The sequence below is a fragment of the Hyla sarda genome, chromosome 1 (assembly GCF_029499605.1).
Source record: "Hyla sarda isolate aHylSar1 chromosome 1, aHylSar1.hap1, whole genome shotgun sequence".
In the NCBI taxonomy this organism is placed as follows: Eukaryota; Metazoa; Chordata; class Amphibia; order Anura; family Hylidae; genus Hyla; species Hyla sarda.
Window position 1 is genome coordinate 255,717,981 of NC_079189.1, and position 18,857 is coordinate 255,736,837.

The 18,857-nt window shown below is 50.4% G+C and overlaps 17 pseudogenes; all 17 read left to right on the top strand.

Moving 5' to 3' along the window:
* Window positions 1-2,189: 2,189 nt before the first annotated feature.
* Window positions 2,190-2,309, top strand: LOC130352517 (5S ribosomal RNA; annotated as a pseudogene).
* Window positions 2,310-3,389: 1,080 nt separating this feature from the next.
* On the top strand, window positions 3,390-3,509 carry LOC130352298 (5S ribosomal RNA; annotated as a pseudogene).
* A 266-nt stretch (window positions 3,510-3,775) lies between these two features.
* Window positions 3,776-3,895, top strand: LOC130348769 (5S ribosomal RNA; annotated as a pseudogene).
* Window positions 3,896-5,778: 1,883 nt separating this feature from the next.
* On the top strand, window positions 5,779-5,898 carry LOC130352100 (5S ribosomal RNA; annotated as a pseudogene).
* Window positions 5,899-7,152: 1,254 nt separating this feature from the next.
* On the top strand, window positions 7,153-7,272 carry LOC130335113 (5S ribosomal RNA; annotated as a pseudogene).
* A 284-nt stretch (window positions 7,273-7,556) lies between these two features.
* On the top strand, window positions 7,557-7,676 carry LOC130313005 (5S ribosomal RNA; annotated as a pseudogene).
* Window positions 7,677-8,739: 1,063 nt separating this feature from the next.
* Window positions 8,740-8,859, top strand: LOC130319207 (5S ribosomal RNA; annotated as a pseudogene).
* Window positions 8,860-9,143: 284 nt separating this feature from the next.
* Window positions 9,144-9,263, top strand: LOC130318955 (5S ribosomal RNA; annotated as a pseudogene).
* A 1,044-nt stretch (window positions 9,264-10,307) lies between these two features.
* LOC130332693 (5S ribosomal RNA) lies at window positions 10,308-10,427 on the top strand (annotated as a pseudogene).
* Window positions 10,428-10,718: 291 nt separating this feature from the next.
* On the top strand, window positions 10,719-10,838 carry LOC130352084 (5S ribosomal RNA; annotated as a pseudogene).
* Window positions 10,839-11,710: 872 nt separating this feature from the next.
* On the top strand, window positions 11,711-11,830 carry LOC130332107 (5S ribosomal RNA; annotated as a pseudogene).
* A 2,269-nt stretch (window positions 11,831-14,099) lies between these two features.
* Window positions 14,100-14,219, top strand: LOC130348780 (5S ribosomal RNA; annotated as a pseudogene).
* An 879-nt stretch (window positions 14,220-15,098) lies between these two features.
* LOC130348206 (5S ribosomal RNA) lies at window positions 15,099-15,218 on the top strand (annotated as a pseudogene).
* Window positions 15,219-16,102: 884 nt separating this feature from the next.
* Window positions 16,103-16,222, top strand: LOC130315712 (5S ribosomal RNA; annotated as a pseudogene).
* A 1,253-nt stretch (window positions 16,223-17,475) lies between these two features.
* Window positions 17,476-17,595, top strand: LOC130323103 (5S ribosomal RNA; annotated as a pseudogene).
* A 284-nt stretch (window positions 17,596-17,879) lies between these two features.
* Window positions 17,880-17,999, top strand: LOC130325914 (5S ribosomal RNA; annotated as a pseudogene).
* Window positions 18,000-18,675: 676 nt separating this feature from the next.
* Window positions 18,676-18,795, top strand: LOC130313016 (5S ribosomal RNA; annotated as a pseudogene).
* The last annotated feature ends 62 nt before the right edge of the window (window positions 18,796-18,857 follow it).

The window sequence follows — 18,857 nt, forward strand, 5'->3', positions numbered from 1 at the left end:
GGAACGGAAGGCGGCAACAGAGCAAAATGTCTACTGCACCCGGGATTCCCAGCCAGTCTCCCATGCCGGTACTTACTGGGCCCTAAGCTGGGTAGCGGTCTGCGATCTGACGAGAGCAGGCGCGTTCAGCTTAGGATGGCCGTTGACATCTTCACACCTTGTATATTGTGGATTTAAGCATCAATAAATATTTTTATTAATCGGATATTAATGCGCCTGATCTAGTCAGATCGCAGACTGCTACCCAGCTTCGGGCCTGGTAAGTACCAGCATGGGAGACTGGCTGGGAATCCCGGGTGCAGTTGCCATTTTGCTCTGTTTCTGCTCCGATTCCGAAAATTATTTATTGATGCTTAAATCCACAGTATACAATGTGTGAAGCTGTCAACGGCCATCCTAAGCTGATCGCGCCTGCTCTTGTCAGATTGCAGCCTGCTACCCACCTTATTGCCTGGTAAGTACCAGCATGGGAGACTGGCTGGGAATCCCGGGTGCAGTTGACATTTTAATCTGTTGCCGCCTTCCGCTCCGATTCGGAAAAGGATTTATTGATGCTTAAATCCACAATATACAGGGTGTGAAGCTGTCAACGGCCATCCTAAGCCTGAACGTGCCTGCTCTCCTCAGGTCGCAGACTGCTGCCCGGCAGTTACTGGCATGGGAGACTGGCTGGCAATCCAAGGTGCCATTGACATTTTGTTCTGTTGCCGCCTTCCTTTCCGATTAAAAAAATATTTATTGATGCTTAAATCCACAATATACAAGGCGTGAAGATGTCAACGCCCATTCTAAGCTGAACGCGCTTGCTTTCGTCAGATCGCAGACTGCTACCCAGCTTAGGGCCCAGTAAGTACCGGCATGGGAGACTGGCTGGGAATCCCGGGTGCAGTTGACATTTTGCTCTGTTGCCGCCTTCCGTTCCGATTCCGAAAAGGATTTATTGATGCTTAAATGCACAGTATAAAAAGCATGACGCTGTCGACGGCCATCCTAAGCTTAACGCGCCTGCTCTCGTCAGATCGCAGACTGCTACCCATCTTAGGGCCCGGTAAGTACCCGCATGGGACACTGGCTGGGAATCCCGGCTGCCGTTGACATTTTGCTCTGTTGCCGCCTTCCGTTCCGATTCCGAAAAGGATTTATTGATGCTTAAATGCACAGTATACAAAGTTTGAAGCTGTCAACGGCCATCCTATGCTGAACGCGCCTGCTCTCGTCAGATTGCAGACTGCTACCCAGCTTAGGGCCTGGTAAGTACCAGCATGGGAGACTGGCTGGGAATCCCGGGTGCAGTTGACATTTTAATCTGTTGCCGCCTTCCGCTCCGATTCGGAAAAGGATTTATTGATGCTTAAATGCACAGTATAAAGGGCATGAAGCTGTCAATGGCCATCCTAAGCTGAACGCGCCTGCTCTTGTCAGATCGCAGACTGTTACCCAGCTTAGGGCCCGGTAAGTACTGGCATGGGAGACTGGCTGGTAATCCTGGTTGCCATTGACATTTTGCTCTATTGCTGCCTTCCGCTCCGATTCCGAAAAGAATTTATTGATGCTTAAATCCACAGTATACAAGGTATGAAGCTGTCGACGGCCATCCTAAGCTGATCGCGCCTTCTCTCGTCAGATTGCAGACTGATCCCCAGCTTAGGGCCCGGTAAGTACTGGCATGGGAGACTGGCTGGGAATCCCAGGTGCCATTGACATTTTCCTCTATTGCTGCCTTCCGCTCCGATTCCGAAAAGAATTTATTGATGCTTAAATCCACAGTATACAAGGTGTGAAGCTGTCGATGGCCATCCTAAGACGAACGCGCCTGCTCTCGTCAGATTGCAGACTGCTACCCAGCTTAGGGCCCGGTAAGTACTGGCTTGGGAGACTGGCTGAAAATCCCGGCTGCCGTTGACATTTTGCTCTGTTGCCGCCTTCCGTTCCGATTCCGAAAAGGATTTATTGATGCTTAAATGCACAGTATACAAAGTGTGAAGCTGTCAACGGCAATCCTAAGCTGAATGCGCCTGCTCTCGTCAGATCGCAGACTGCTACCCAGCTTAGGGCCTGGTAAGTACCAGCATGGGAGACTGGCTGGGAATCCCGGGTGCAGTTGACATTTTAATCTGTTGCCGCCTTCCGCTCCGATTTGGAAAAGGATTTATTGATGCTTAAATGCACAGTATAAAGGGCGTGAAACTGTCAACGGCCATCCTAAGCTGAACGCGCCTGCTCTCGTCCGATCGCAGACTGCTACCCGGCTTAGGGCTCGGTAAGTACCAGCATGGGAGACTGGCTGGGAATCCCAGGTGTTGTTGACATTTTGCTCTGTAGCCGCCTTCCGCTCCGATTCCGAAAAGGATTTATTGATGCTTAAATCCACAGTATACAGGGTGTGAAGCCGTCTACGGCTATCCTAAGCTGAATGTGCCTGTTCTTGTCAGATCGCAGACTGCTGCCCGGCAAGTACGAGCATGGGAGACTGGCTGGCAATCCAAGGTGCTATTGACATTTTGCTCTGTTGCCGCCTTCCTCTCCGATTCCGAAAAGGATTTATTGATGCTTAAATGCACAGTATAAAAAGCATGAAGCTGACAATGGCCATCCTAAGCTGAACGTGCCTGCTCTCGTCAGATCGCAGACTGCTACCCAGCTTAGGGCCCGGTAAGTACTGGCATGGGAGACTGGCTGGGAATCCCGGGTGCCGTTGACATTTTGCTCTATTGCTGCCTTCCGCTCCGATTCCGAAAAGAATTTATTGATGCTTAAATCCACAGTATACAAGGTGTGAAGCTGTCGACGGCCATCCTAAGCTTAACGCGCCTGCTCTTGTCAGATTGCAGACTGGTACAGATCTTAGGGCCCGGTAAGTACCGGCTTGGGACACTGGCTGGGAATCCCGGCTGCCGTTGACATTTTGCTCTGTTGCTGCCTTCCGTTTCCGTTTCCGATTCCGAAAAGGATTTATTGATGCTTAAATGCACAGTATAAAGGGCGAGAAGCTGTCAACGGCCATCCTAAGCTGAACGTGCCTGCTCTCGTCAGATCGCAGACTGCTACCCAGCTGAGGGCCCAGTAAGTACCAGCATGGGAGACTAGCTGGGAATCCCAGGTGTCGTTGACATTTTGCTCTATTGCCGCCTTACGCTCTGATTCCGAAAATGATTTATTGATGCTTAAATCCACAGTATACAGGGTGTGAACATGTCTACGGCCATCCTAAGCTGGATGCGCCTGTTCTCGTCAGATCGCAGACTGCTACCCAGCTTCGGGCCTGGTAAGTACCAGCATGGGAGACTGGCTGGGAATCCCGGGTGCAGTTAACATTTTGCTCTGTTTCTGCTCCGATTCCGAAAATTATTTATTGATGCTTAAATCCGCAGTATACAAAGTGTGAAGCTGTCAACGGCCATCCTAAGCTGAACGCGCCTGCTCTCGTCAGATCGCAGACTGCTACCCAGATTAGGGCCCGGTAAGTACCAGCATGGGAGACTGGCTGGGAATCCCAGGTGTCGTTGACATTTTGCTCTGTTGCCGCCTTACGCTCCGATTCCGAAAAGGATTTATTGATGCTTAAATCCACAGTATACAGGGTGTGAAGATGTCTACGGCCATCCTAAGCTGAATGCACCTGTTCTCGTCAGATCGCAGACTGCTACCTAGCTTCGGGCCTGGTAAGTACCAGCATGGGAGACTGGCTGGGAATCCCGAGTGCAGTTGACATTTTGCTCCGATTCCGAAAATTATTTATTGATGCTTAAATCCACAGTTTACAAAGTGAGAAGCTGTCAACGGCCATCCTAAGCTGAACGCGCCTGCTCTCGTCAGATCGCAGACTGCTACCCAGCTTAGGGCCTGGTAAGTACCAGCATGGGAGACTGGCTGGGAATCCCGGGTGCAGTTGACATTTTAATCTGTTGCCGCCTTCCGCTCCGATTCGGAAAAGGATTTATTGATGCTTAAATCCACAATATACAGGGTGTGAAGCTGTCAATGGCCATCCTAAGCCTGAACGTGCCTGCTCTCCTCAGATCGCAGACTGCTGACCGGCAGATACCGGCATGGGAGACTGGCTGGCAATCCAAGGTGTCATTGACATTTTGCTCTGTTGCCGCCTTCCTCTCCGATTAATAAAAATATTTATTGATGCTTAAATCCACAATATGCAAGGCGTGAAGATGTCAACGGCCATCCTAAGCTGAACGCGCCCGCTCTCGTCAGATCGCAGACTGCTACCCAGCTTAGGGCCCAGTAAGTACCGGCATGGGAGACTGGCTGGGAATCCCGAGTGCAGTTGACATTTTGCTCTGTTGCCGCCTTCTGTTCCGATTCCGAAAAGGATTTATTGATGCTTAAATGCACAGTATGAAAAGCATAAAGCTGTCAATGGCCATCCTAAGCTGAACGCGCCTGCTCTCGTCAGATAGCAGACTGCTACCCAGCTTAGGGCCCGGTAAGTACTGGCATGGGAGACTGGCTGGGAATCCCGGGTGCAGTTGACATTTTAATCTGTTGCCGCCTTCCGTTCCGATTCCGAAAAGGATTTATTGATGCTTAAATGCACAGTATACAAAGTGTGAAGCTGTCAACGGCCATCCTAAGCTGAACGCGCCTGCTCTCGTCAGATCGCAGACTGCTACCCAGCTTAGGGCCTGGTAAGTATCAGCATGGGAGACTGGCTGGGAATCCCGGGTGCAGTTGACATTTTAATCTGTTGCCGCCTTCCGCTCCGATTCGGAAAAGGATTTATTGATGCTTAAATGCACAGTATAAAGGGCGTGAAGCTGTCAACCGCCATCCTAAGCTGAATGCGCCTGCTCTCGTCAGATCGCAGACTGCTACCCAGCTTAGGGCCCGGTAAGTACCAGCGTGGGAGACTGGCTGGAAATCTCAGGTGTTGTTGACATTTTGCTCTGTAGCTCTGTAGACATTTTGCTCCGATTCCGAAAAGGATTTATTGATGCTTAAATCCACAGTATACAGGGTGTGAAGCCGTCTACGGCTATCCTAAGCTGAATGTGCCTGTTCTTGTCAGATCGCAGACTGCTGCCCGGCAAGTACGGGCATGGGAGACTGGCTGGCAATCCAAGGTGCTATTGACATTTTGCTCTGTTGCCGCCTTCCTCTCCGATTAAAAAAAATATTTATTGATGCTTAAATCCACAGTATACAAGGTGTGAAGATGTCAACGGCCATCCTAAGCTGAACGCTCCTGCTCTCGTCAGACCGCAGACTGCTACGCAGCTTAGGGCCCAGTAAGTACCGGTATTGGAGACTGGCTGGGAATCCCGGGTGCAGTTGACATTTTGCTCTGTTGCCGCCTTCTGTTCTGATTCCGAAAAGGATTTATTGATGCTTAAATACACAGTATAAAAAGCATGAAGCTGTCAATGGCCATCCTAAGCTGAACGCGCCTGCTCTCGTCAGATCGCAAACTGCTATCCAGCTTAGGGCCCGGTAAGTACTGGCATGGGAGACTGGCTGGGAATCCCGGTTGCCGTTGACATTTTGCTCTATTGCTGCCTTCCGCTCCGATTCCGAAAATAATTTATTGATGCTTAAATCCACAGTATACAAGGTGTGAAGCTGTCGACGGCCATCCTAAGCTTAACGCGCCTGCTCTCGTCAGATCGCAGACTGGTACAGATCTTAGGGCCCGGTAAGTACTGGCATGGGAGACTGGCTGGGAATCCCGGCTGCCGTTGACATTTTGCTCTGTTGCCGCCTTCCGTTCCGATTCCGAAAAGGATTTATTGATGCTTAAATGCACAGTATAAAGGGCATGAAGCTGTCAACGGCCATCCTAAGCTGAACGCGCCTGCTCTCGTCAGATCGCAGACTGCTACCCAGCTTAGGGCCTGGTAAGTACCAGCATGGGAGACTGGCTGGGAATCCCAGGTGTCGTTGACATTTTGCCCTGTTGCCGCCTTACGCTCCGATTCCGAAAAGGATTTATTGATGCTTAAATCCACAGTATACAGGGTGAGAAGATGTCTACGGCCATCCTAAGCTGAATGTGCCTGTTCTCGTCAGATCGCAGACTGCTACCCAGCTTCGGGCCTGGTAAGTACCAGCATGGGAGACTGGCTGGGAATCCCGAGTGCAGATGACATTTTGCTCCGATTCCGAATTTTTTTTATTGATGCTTAAATCCACAGTTTACAAAGTGTGAAGCTGTCAACGGCCATCCTAAGCTGAACGCGCCTGCTCTCGTCAGATCGCAGACTGCTACCCAGCTTAGGGCCTGGTAAGTACCAGCATGGTAGACTGGCTGGGAATCCCGGGTGCAGTTGACATTTTAATCTGTTGCCGCCTTCCGGTCCGATTCGGAAAAGGATTTATTGATGCTTAAATCCACAATGTACAGGGTGTGAAGCTGTCAACGGCCATCCTAAGCCTGAACGTGCCTGCTCTCCTCAGATCGCAGACTGCTGCCCGGCAGATACCGGCATGGGAGACTGGCTGGCAATCCAAGGTGCCATTGCCATTTTGCTCTGTTGCCGCCTTCCTCTCCGATTAATAAAAATATTTATTGATGCTTAAATCCACAATATACAAGGCGGGAAGATGTCAACGGCCATCCTAAGCTGAACGCGCCTGCTCTCGTCAGATCGCAGACTGCTACCCAGCTTAGGGCCCAGTAAGTACCGGCATGGGAGACTGGCTGGGAATCCCGGGTGCAGTTGACATTTTGCTCTGTTGCCGCCTTCCGTTCCGATTCCGAAAAGGATTTATTGATGCTTAAATGCACAGTATAAAAAGCATAAAGCTGTCAATGGCCATCCTAAGCTGAACGCGCCTGCTCTCGTCAGATCGCAGACTGCTACCCAGCTTAGGGCCTGGTAAGTACCAGCATGGGAGACTGGCTGGGAATCCCGGGTGCAGTTGACATTTTAATCTGTTGCCGCCTTCCGCTCCGATTCGGAAAAGGATTTATTGATACTTAAATGCACAGTATAATAATAACGAAGCTGTCAATGGCCATCCTAAGCTGAATGCGCCTGTTCTTGTCAGATCGCAGACTGCTGCCCGGCAAGTACGGGCATGGGAGACTGGCTGTCAATCCAAGGTGCTATTGACATTTTGATCTGTTGCCGCCTTCCTCTCCGATTAAAAAAAAAAATTTATTGATGCTTAAATCCACAGTATACAAGGCGTGAAGATGTCAACGGCCATCCTAAGCTGAACGCGCCTGCTCTCGTCAGATCGCAGACTGCTCCCCAGCTTAGGGCCCGGTAAGTACTGGCATGGGAGACTGGCTGGGAATCCCAGGTGCCGTTGACACTTTGCTCTATTGCTGCCTTCTGCTCCGATTCCAAAAATAATTTATTGATGCTTAAATCCACAGTATACAAGGTGTGAAGCTGTCGATGGCCATCCTAAGCTGAACGCGCCTGCTCTCGTCAGATCGCAGACTGCTACCCAGCTTAGGGCCCGGTAAGTACTGGCATGGGAGACTGGCTGAAAATCCCGGCTGCCATTGACATTTTGCTCTGTTGCCGCCTTCCGTTCCGATTCCGAAAAAAATTTATTGATGCTTAAATGCACAGTATAAAGGGCGAGAAGCTGTCAACGGCCATCCTAAGCTGAACGCGCCTGCTCTCGTCAGATCGCAGACTGCTACCCAGCTTAGGGCCCGGTAAGTACCAGCATGGGAGACTGGCTGGGAATCCCAGGTGTCGTTGACATTTTGCTCTGTTGCCGCCTTACGCTCCGATTCCAAAAAGGATTTATTGATGCTTAAATCCACAGTATACAGGGTGTGAAGATGTCTACGGCCATCCTAAGCTGAATGCGCCTGTTCTCGTCAGATCGCAGACTGCTACCCAGCTTCGGGCCTGGTAAGTTCCAGCATGGGAGACTGGCTGGGAATCCCGAGTGCAGTTGACATTTTGCTCCGATTCCGAAAATTATTTATTGATGCTTAAATCCACAGTTTACAAAGTGTGAAGCTGTCAACGGCCATCCTAAGCTGAACGCGCCTGCTCTCGTCAGATTGCAGACTGCTACCCAGCTTAGGGCCTGGTAAGTACCAGCATGGTAGACTGGCTGGGAATCCCGGGTGCAGTTGACATTTTAATCTGTTGCCGCCTTCCCGTCCGATTCGGAAAAGGATTTATTGATGCTTAAATCCACAATGTACAGGGTGTGAAGCTGTCAACGGCCATCCTAAGCCTGAACGTGCCTGCTCTCCTCAGATCGCAGACTGCTGCCCGGCAGATACCGGCATGGGAGACTGGCTGGCAATCCAAGGTGCCATTGCCATTTTGCTCTGTTGCCGCCTTCCTCTCCGATTAATAAAAATATTTATTGTTGCTTAAATCCACAATATACAAGGCGTGAAGATGTCAACGGCCATCCTAAGCTGAACGTGCCTGCTCTCGTCAGATCGCAGACTGCTACCCAGCTTAGGGCCCAGTAAGTACCGGCATGGGAGACTGGCTGGGAATCCCGGGTGCAGTTGACATTTTGCTCTGTTGCCGCCTTCCGTTCCGATTCCGAAAAGGATTTATTGATGCTTAAATGCACAGTATAAAAAGTATAAAGCTGTCAATGGCCATCCTAAGCTGAACGCGCCTGTTCTCGTCAGATCGCAGACTGCTACCCAGCTTAGGGCCTGGTAAGTACCATCATGGGAGACTGGCTGGGAATCCCGGGTGCAGTTGACATTTTAATCTGTTGCCGCCTTCCGCTCCGATTTGGAAAAGGATTTATTGATGCTTAAATGCACAGTATAAAGGGCGTGAAACTGTCAACGGCCATCCTAAGCTGAACGCGCCTGCTCTCGTCAGATCGCAGACTGCTACCCAGCTTAGGGCCCGGTAAGTACCAGCATGGGAGACTGGCTGGGAATCCCAGGTGTTGTTGACATTTTGCTCTGTAGCCGCCTTCCGCTCCGATTCCGAAAAGGATTTATTGATGCTTAAATGCACAGTATAAAAAGCATGCAGCTGTCAATGGCCATCCTAAGCTGAACGCGCCTGCTCTCGTCAGATCGCAAACTGCTACCCAGCTTAGGGCCCGGTAAGTACTGGCATGGGAGACTGGCTGGGAATCCCGGTTGCAGTTGACATTTTGCTCTATTGCTGCCTTCCGCTCCGATTCTGAAAATAATTTATTGATGCTTAAATCCACAGTATACAAGGTGTGAAGCTGTCGACGGCCATCCTAAGCTGAACGCGCCTGCTCTCGTCAGATCGCAGACTGCTACCCAGCTTAGGGCCTGGTAAGTACCAGCATGGGAGACTGGCTGGGAATCCCAGGTGTCGTTGACATTTTGCTCTGTTGCCGCCTTACGCTCCGATTCCGAAAAGGATTTATTGATGCTTAAATCCACAGTATACAGGGTGTGAAGATGTCTACGGCCATCCTAAGCTGAATGCGCCTGTTCTCGTCAGATCGCAGACTGCTACCCAGCTTCGGGCCTGGTAAGTACCAGCATGGGAGACTGGCTGGGAATCCCGAGTGCAGTTGACATTTTGCTCCGATTCCGAAAATTATTTATTGATGCTTAAATCCACAGTTTACAAAGTGTGAAGCTGTCAACGGCCATCCTAAGCTGAACGCGCCTGCTCTCGTCAGATTGCAGACTGCTACCCAGTTTAGGGCCTGGTAAGTACCAGCATGGTAGACTGGCTGGGAATCCCGGGTGCAGTTGACATTTTAATCTGTTGGCGCCTTCCGGTCCGATTCGGAAAAGGATTTATTGATGCTTAAATCCACAATGTACAGGGTGTGAAGCTGTCAACGGCCATCCTAAGCCTGAACCTGCCTGCTCTCTTCAGATCGCAGACTGCTGCCCGGCAGATACCGGCATGGGAGACTGGCTGGCAATCCAAGGTGCCATTGCCATTTTGCTCTGTTGCCGCCTTCCTCTCCGATTAATAAAAATATTTATTGATGCTTAAATCCACAATAAACAAGGCGTGAAGATGTCAACGGCCATCCTAAGCTGAACGCGCCTGCTCTCGTCAGACTGCTACCCAGCTAAGGGCCCGGTAAGTACCAGAATGGGAGACTGGCTGGGAATCCCAGGTGTTGTTGACATTTTGCTCTGTAGCCGCCTTCCGCTCCGATTCCGAAAAGGATTTATTGATGCTTAAATCCACAGTATACAGGGTGTGAAGCCGTCTACGGCTATCCTAAGCTGAATGTGCCTGTTCTTGTCAGATCGCAGACTGCTGCCCGGCAAGTACGAGCAAGGGAGACTGGCTGGCAATCCAAGGTGCTATTGACATTTTGCTCTGTTGCCGCCTTCCTCTCCGATTCCGAAAAGGATTTATTGATGCTTAAATGCACAGTATAAAAAGCATGAAGCTGTCAATGGCCATCCTAAGCTGAACGCGCCTGCTCTCGTCAGATCGCAGACTGCTACCCAGCTTAGGGCTCGGTAAGTACTGGCATGGGAGACTGGCTGGGAATCCCGGGTGCCGTTGACATTTTGCTCTATTGCTGCCTTCCGCTCCGATTCCGAAAATAATTTATTGATGCTTAAATCCACAGTATACAAGGTGTGAAGCTGTCGACGGCCATCCTAAGCTTAACGCGCCTGCTCTTGTCAGATCGCAGACTGGTACAGATCTTAGGGCCCGGTAAGTACCGGCATGGGACACTGGCTGGGAATCCCGGCTGCCGTTGACATTTTGCTCTGTTGCCGCCTTCCGTTTCCGTATCCGATTCCGAAAAGGATTTATTGATGCTTAAATGCACAGTATAAAGGGCGAGAAGCTGTCAACGGCCATCCTAAGCTGAACGTGCCTGCTCTCGTCAGATCGCAGACTGCTAATCAGCTGAGGGCCCAGTAAGTACCAGCATGGGAGACTGGCTGGGAATCCCAGGTGTCGTTGACATTTTGCTCTATTGCCGCCTTACGCTCCGATTCCGAAAATGATTTATTGATGCTTAAATCCACAGTATACAGGGTGTGAACATGTCTATGGCCATCCTAAGCTGAATGCGCCTGTTCTCGTCAGATCGCAGACTGCTACCCAGCTTCGGGCCTGATAAGTACCAGCATGGGAGACTGGCTGGGAATCCCGGGTGCAGTTGACATTTTGCTCTGTTTCTGCTCCGATTCCGAAAATTATTTATTGATGCTTAAATCCGCAGTATACAAAGTGTGAAGCTGTCAACGGCCATCCTAAGCTGAACGCGCCTGCTCTCGACAGATCGCAGACTGCTACCCAGCTTAGGGCCTGGTAAGTACCTGCATGGGAGACTGGCTGGGAATCCCGGGTGCAGTTGACATTTTAATCTGTTGCCGCCTTCCGCTCCGATTCGGAAAAGGATTTATTGATGCTTAAATCCACAATGTACAGGGTGTGAAGCTGTCGACGGCCATCCTAAGCCTGAACGTGCCTGCTCTCCTCAGATCACAGACTGCTGCCTGGCAGTTACCGGCATGGGAGACTGGCTGGCAATACAAGGTGCCGTTGACATTTTGCTCTGTTGCCGCCTTCCTCTCCGATTAATAAAAATATTTATTGATGCTTAAATCCACAATATACAAGGTGAGAAGATGTCAACGGCCATCCTAAGCTGAACGGGCCTGCTCTCGTCAGATCGCAGACCGCTACCCAGCTTAGGGCCTAGTAAGTACCGGCATGGGAAACTGGCTGGGAATCCCGGGTGCAGTTGACATTTTGCTCTGTTGCCGCCTTCCGTTCCGATTCCGAAAAGGATTTATTGATGCCTAAATGCACAGTATAAAAATCATGAAGCTGTCGATGGCCATCCTAAGCTGAACGCGCCTGCTCTCGTCAGATCGCAGACTGCTACCCAGCTTAGGGCCCGGTAAGTACTTGCATGGGAGACTGGCTGGGAATCCTGGTTGCCGTTGACATTTTGCTCTATTGCTGCCTTCCGCTCCGATTCCGAAAATAATTTATTGATGCTTAAATCCACAGTATACAAGGTGTGAAGCTGTCGAAGGCCATCCTAAGCTTAACGCGCCTGCTCTCGTCAGATCGCAGACTGGTACAGATCTTAGGGCCCAGTAAGTACCGGCATGGGACACTGGCTGGGAATCCCGGGTGCAGTTGACATTTTATTCTGTTGCCGCCTTCCGCTCCGATTCGGAAAAGGATTTATTGATGCTTAAATCCACAATATACAGGGTGTGAAGCTGTCAACGGCCATCCTAAGCCTGAACGTGCCTGCTCTCCTCAGATCGCAGACTGCTGCCCGGCAGTTACCGGCATGGGAGACTGGCTGGCAATCCAAGGTGCCATTGACATTTTGCTCTGTTGCCGCCTTCCTCTCCGATTAAAAAAAATATTTATTGATGCTTAAATCCACAATATACAAGCCGTGAAGATGTCAACGGCCATCCTAAGCTGAACGTGCCTGCTCTCGTCAGATCGCAGACTGCTACCCAGCTTAGGGCCCAGTAAGTACCGGCATGGGAGACTGGCTGGGAATCCCGGGTGCAGTTGACATTTTGCTCTGTTGCCGCCTTCCGTTCCGATTCCGAAAAGGATTTATTGATGCTTAAATGCGCAGTATAAAAAGCATGAAGCTGTCAATGGCCAACCTAAGCTGAACGCGCCTGCTCTCGTCAGATTGCAAACTGCTACCCAGCTTAGGACCCGGTAAGTACTGGCATGGGAGACTGGCTGGGAATCCCAGGTGCCGTTGACATTTTGCTCTATTGCTGCCTTCTGCTCCGATTCCGAAAAGAATTTATTGATGCTTAAATCCACAGTATACAAGGTGTGAAGCTGTCGACGGCCATCCTAAGCTTAACGCGCCTGCTCTCGTCAGATCGCAGACTGGTACAGATCTTAGGGCCCGGTAAGTACCGGCATGGGACACTGGCTGGGAATCCCGGGTGCCGTTGACATTTTGCTCTGTTGCCGCCTTCCGTTCCGATTCCGAAAAGGATTTATTGATGCTTAAATCCACAGTATACAAGGTGTGAAGCTGTCAACGGCCATCCTAAGCTGAACGTGCCTGCACTCGTCAGATCGTAGACTGCTACCCAGCTTAGGGCCTGGTAAGTACCAGCATGGGAGACTGGCTGGGAATCTCAGGTGTTGTTGACATTTTGCTCTGTAGCTCTGTAGACATTTTGCTCCGATTCGGAAAAGGATTTATTGAAGCTTAAATCCACAATATACAGGGTGTGAAGCCGTCTACGGCTATCCTAAGCTGAATGTGCCTGTTCTTGTCAGATCGCAGACTGCTGCCCGGCAAGTACGGGCATGGGAGACTGGCTGGCAATCCAAGGTGCTATTGACATTTTGATCTGTTGCCGCCTTCCTCTCCGATTAAAATTTTTTTTTATTGATGCTTAAATCTACAGTATACAAGGCATGAAGATGTCAACCGCCATCCTAAGCTGAACGCCCCTGCTCTCGTCAGATCGCAGACTGCTACCCAGCTTAGGGCCCGGTAAGTACTGGCATGGGAGACTGGCTGGGAATCCCGGGTGCCGTTGACATTTTGCTCTATTGCTGCCTTCCGCTCCGATTCCGAAAATAATTTATTGATGCTTAAATCCACAGTATACAAGATGTGAAGCTGTCGACGGACATCCTAAGCTTAACGCGCCTGCCCTCGTTAGATCGCAGACTGGTACAGATCTTAGGGCCCGGTAAGTACCGGCATGGGACACTGGCTGGGAATAACGGCTGCCGTTGACATTTTGCTCTGTTGCCGCCTTCCGTTCCGATTCCGAAAAGGATTTATTGATGCTTAAATGCACAGTATAAAGGACAAGAAGATGTCAACGGCCAACCTAAGCTGAACGCGCCTGCTCTCGTCAGATCGCAGACTGCTACCCAGCTTAGGGCCCGGTAAGTACCAGCATGGGAGACTGGCTGGGAATCCCGAGTGCAGTTGACATTTTAATCTGTTGCCGCCTTACGCTCCGATTCCGAAAAGGATTTATTGATGCTTAAATCCACAGTATACAGGGTGTGAAGATGTCTACGGCCATCCTAAGCTGAATGCGCCTGTTCTCGTCAGATCGCAGACTGCTACCCAGCTTCGGGCCTGGTAAGTACCAGCATGGGAGACTGGCTGGGAATCCCGAGTGCAGTTGACATTTTGCTCCGATTCCGAAAATTATTTATTGATGCTTAAATCCACAGTTTACAAAGTGTGAAGCTGTCAACGGCCATCCTAAGCTGAACGCGCCTGCTCTCGTCAGATCGCAGACTGCTACCCAGCTTAGGGCCTGGTAAGTACCAGCATGGGAGACTGGCTGGGAATCCCGGGTGCAGTTGACATTTTAATCTGTTGCCGCCTTCCGCTCCGATTCGGAAAAGGATTTATTGATGCTTAAATCCACAATATACAGGGTGTGAAGCTGTCAACGGCCATCCTAAGCCTGAACGTGCCTGCTCTCCTCAGATCGCAGACTGCTGCCCGGCAGATACCGGCATGGAAGACTGGCTGGCAATCCAAGGTGCCATTGCCATTTTGCTCTGTTGCCGCCTTCCTCTCCGATTAATAAAAATATTTATTGATGCTTAAATCCACAATATACAAGGCGTGAAGATGTCAATGGCCATCCTAAGCTGAACGCGCCTGCTCTCGTCAGATCGCAGACTGCTACCCAGCTTACGGCCCAGTAAGTACCGGTATGGGAGACTGGCTGGGAATCCCGGGTGCAGTTGACATTTTGCTCTGTTGCCGCCTTCTGTTCCGATTCCGAAAAGGATTTATTGATGCTTAAATGCACAGTATAAAAAGCATAAAGCTGTCAATGGCCATCCTAAGCTGAACGCGCCTGCTCTCGTCAGATAGCAGACTGCTACACAGCTTAGGGCCCGGTAAGTACTGGCATGGGAGACTGGCTGGGAATCCCGGGTGCAGTTGACATTTTAATCTGTTGCCGCCTTCCGTTCCGATTCCGAAAAGGATTTATTGATGCTTAAATGCACAGTATACAAAGTGTGATGCTGTCAACGGCCATCCTAAGCTGAACGCGCCTGCTCTCGTCAGATCGCGGACTGCTACCCAGCTTAGGGCCTGGTAAGTATCAGCATGGGAGACTGGCTGGGAATCCCGGGTGCAGTTGACATTTTAATCTGTTGCCGCCTTCCGGTCCGATTCGGAAAAGGATTTATTGATGCTTAAATGCACAGTATAAAGGGCGTGAAGCTGTCAACGGCCATCCTAAGCTGAACGCGCCTGCTCTCGTCAGATCGCAGACTGCTACCCAGCTTAGGGCCCGGTAAGTACCAGCGTGGGAGACTGGCTGGGAATCTCAGGTGTTGTTGACATTTTGCTCTGTAGCTCTGTAGACATTTTGCTCCGATTCCGAAAAGGATTTATTGATGCTTAAATCCACAATATACAGGGTGTGAAGCCGTCTACGGCTATCCTAAGCTGAATGTGCCTGTTCTTGTCAGATCGCAGACTGCTGCCCGGCAAGTACGGGCATGGGAGACTGGCTGGCAATCCAAGGTGCTATTGACATTTTGCTCTGTTGCTGCCTTCCTCTCCGATTAAAAAAAATATTTATTGATGCTTAAATCCACAGTATACAAGGCGTGAAGATGTCAACGGCCATCCTAAGCTGAACGCGCCTGCTCTCGTCAGATCGCAGACTGCTACGCAGCTTAGGGCCCAGTAAGTACCGGTATTGGAGACTGGCTGGGAATCCCGGGTGCAGTTGACATTTTGCTCTGTTGCCGCCTTCTGTTCCGATTCCGAAAAGGATTTATTGATGCTTAAATACACAGTATAAAAAGCATGAAGCTGTCAATGGCCATCCTAAGCTGAACGCGCCTGCTCTCGTCAGATCGCAAACTGCTATCCAGCTTAGGGCCCGGTAAGTAATGGCATGGGAGACTGGCTGGGAATCCCGGGTGCCGTTGACATTTTGCTCTATTGCTGCCTTCCGCTCCGATTCCGAAAATAATTTATTGATGCTTAAATCCACAGTATACAAGGTGTGAAGCTGTCGACGGCCATCCTAAGCTTAACGCGCCTGCTCTCGTCAGATCGCAGACTGGTACAGATCTTAGGGCCCGGTAAGTACTGGCATGGGAGACTGGCTGGGAATCCCGGCTGCCGTTGACATTTTGCTCTGTTGCCGCCTTCCGTTCCGATTCCGAAAAGGATTTATTGATGCTTAAATGCACAGTATAAAGGGCGAGAAGCTGTCAACGGCCATCCTAAGCTGAGCGCGCCTGCTCTCGTCAGATCGCAGACTGCTACGCAGCTTAGGGCCTGGTAAGTACCAGCATGGGAGACTGGCTGGGAATCCCAGGTGTCGTTGACATTTGGCCCTGTTGCCGCCTTATGCTCCGATTCCGAAAAGGATTTATTGATGCTTAAATCCACAGTATACAGGGTGTGAAGATGTCTACGGCCATCCTAAGCTGAATGCGCCTGTTCTCGTCAGATCGCAGACTGCTACCCAGCTTCGGGCCTGGTAAGTACCAGCATGGGAGACTGGCTGGGAATCCCGAGTGCAGTTGACATTTTGCTCCGATTCCGAAAATTATTTATTGATGCTTAAATCCACAGTTTACAAAGTGAGAAGCTGTCAACGGCCATCCTAAGCTGAACGCGCCTGCTCTCGTCAGATCGCAGACTGCTACCCAGCTTAGGGCCTGGTAAGTACCAGCATGGTAGACTGGCTGGGAATCCCGGGTGCAGTTGACATTTTAATCTGTTGCCGCCTTCCGGTCCGATTCGGAAAAGGATTTATTGATGCTTAAATCCACAATGTACAGGGTGTGAAGCTGTCAACGGCCATCCTAAGCCTGAACGTGCCTGCTCTCCTCAGATCGCAGACTGCTGCCCGGCAGATACCGGCATGGGAGACTGGCTGGCAATCCAAGGTGCCATTGCCATTTTGCTCTGTTGCCGCCTTCCTCTCCGATTAATAAAAATATTTATTGATGCTTAAATCCACAATATACAAGGCGTGAAGATGTCAACGGCCATCCTAAGCTCAACGCGCCTGCTCTCGTCAGATCGCAGACTGCTACCCAGCTTAGGGCCCAGTAAGTACCGGCATGGGAGACTGGCTGGGAATCCCGGGTGCAGTTGGCATTTTGCTCTGTTGCCGCCTTCCGTTCCGATTCCGAAAAGGATTTATTGATGCTTAAATGCACAGTATAAAAAGCATAAAGCTGTCAATGGCCATCCTAAGCTGAACGTGCCTGCTCTCGTCAGATCGCAGACTGCTACCCAGCTTAGGGCCTGTTAAGTACCAGCATGGGAGACTGGCTGGGAATCCCGGGTGCAGTTGACATTTTAATCTGTTGCCGCCTTCCGCTCCGATTCGGAAAAGGATTTATTGATGCTTAAATGCACAGTATAATAATAACGAAGCTGTCAATGGCCATCCTAAGCTGAATGCGCCTGTTCTTGTCAGATCGCAGACTGCTGCCCGGCAAGTACGGGCATGGGAGACTGGCTTGCAATCCAAGGTGCTATTGACATTTTGATCTGTTGCCGCCTTCCTCTCCGATTAAACATTTTTTTTATTGATGCTTAAATCCACAGTATACAAGGCGTGAAGATGTCAACGGCCATCCTAAGCTGAACGCGCCTGCTCTCGTCAGATTGCAGACTGCTACCCAGCTTAGGGCCCGGTAAGTACTGGCATGGGAGACTGGCTGGGAATCCCAGGTGCCGTTGACATTTTGCTCTATTGCTGCCTTCCGCTCCGATTCCGAAAATAATTTATTGATGCTTAAATCCACAGTATACAAGGTGTGAAGCTGTCGACGGCCATCCTAAGCTTAACGCGCCTGCTCTTGTCAGATCGCAGACTGGTACAGATCTTAGGGCCCGGTAAGTACCGGCATGGGACACTGGCTGGGAATCCCGGCTGCCGTTCACATTTTGCTCTGTTGCCGCCTTCCGTTCCGATTCCGAAAAGGATTTATTGATGCTTAAATGCACAGTATACAAAGTGTGAAGCTGTCAACGGCCATCCTAAGCTGAATGCGCCTGCTCTCATCAGATCGCAGACTGCTACCCAGCTTAGGGCCTGGTAAGTACCAGCATGGGAGACTGGCTGGGAATCCCGGGTGCAGTTGACATTTTAATCTGTTGCCGCCTTCCGCTCCGATTCCGAAAAGGATTTATTGATGCTAAAATCCACAATATACAGGGTGTGAAGCCGTCTACGGCTATCCTAAGCTGAATGCGCCTGTTCTTGTCAGATCGCAGACTGCTGCCCGGCAAGTACGGGCATGGGAGACTGGCTGGCAATCCAAGGTGCTATTGACATTTTGATCTGTTGCCGCCTTCCTCTCCGATTAAAAAAAAAATGTATTGATGCTTAAATCCACAGTATACAAGGCATGAAGATGTCAACGGCCATCCTAAGCTGAACGCGCCTGCTCTCGTCAGATCGCAGACTTCTCCCCAGCTTAGGGCCCGGTAAGTACTGGCATGGGAGACTGGCTGGGAATCCCAGGTGCCGTTGACATTTTGCTCTATTGCTGCCTTCTGCTCCGATTCCAAAAATAATTTATTGATGCTTAAATCCACAGTATACAAGGTGTGAAGCTGTCGATGGCCATCCTAAGCTGAACGCGCCTGCTCTCGTCAGATCGCAGACTGCTACCCAGCTTAGGGCCCGGTAAGTACTGGCATGGGAGACTGGCTGAAAATCCCGGCTGCCGTTGACATTTTGCTCTGTTGCCGCCTTCCGTTCCGATTCCGAAAAAAAATTATTGCTGCTTAAATGCACAGTATAAAGGGCGAGAAGCTGTCAACGGCCATCCTAAGCTGAACGCGCCTGCTCTCGTCAGATCGCAGACTGCTACCCAGCTTAGGGCCCGGTAAGTACCAGCATGGGAGACTGGCTGGGAATCCCAGGTGTCGTTGACATTTTGCTCTGTTGCCGCCTTACGCTCCGATTCCGAAAAGGATTTATTGATGCTTAAATCCAC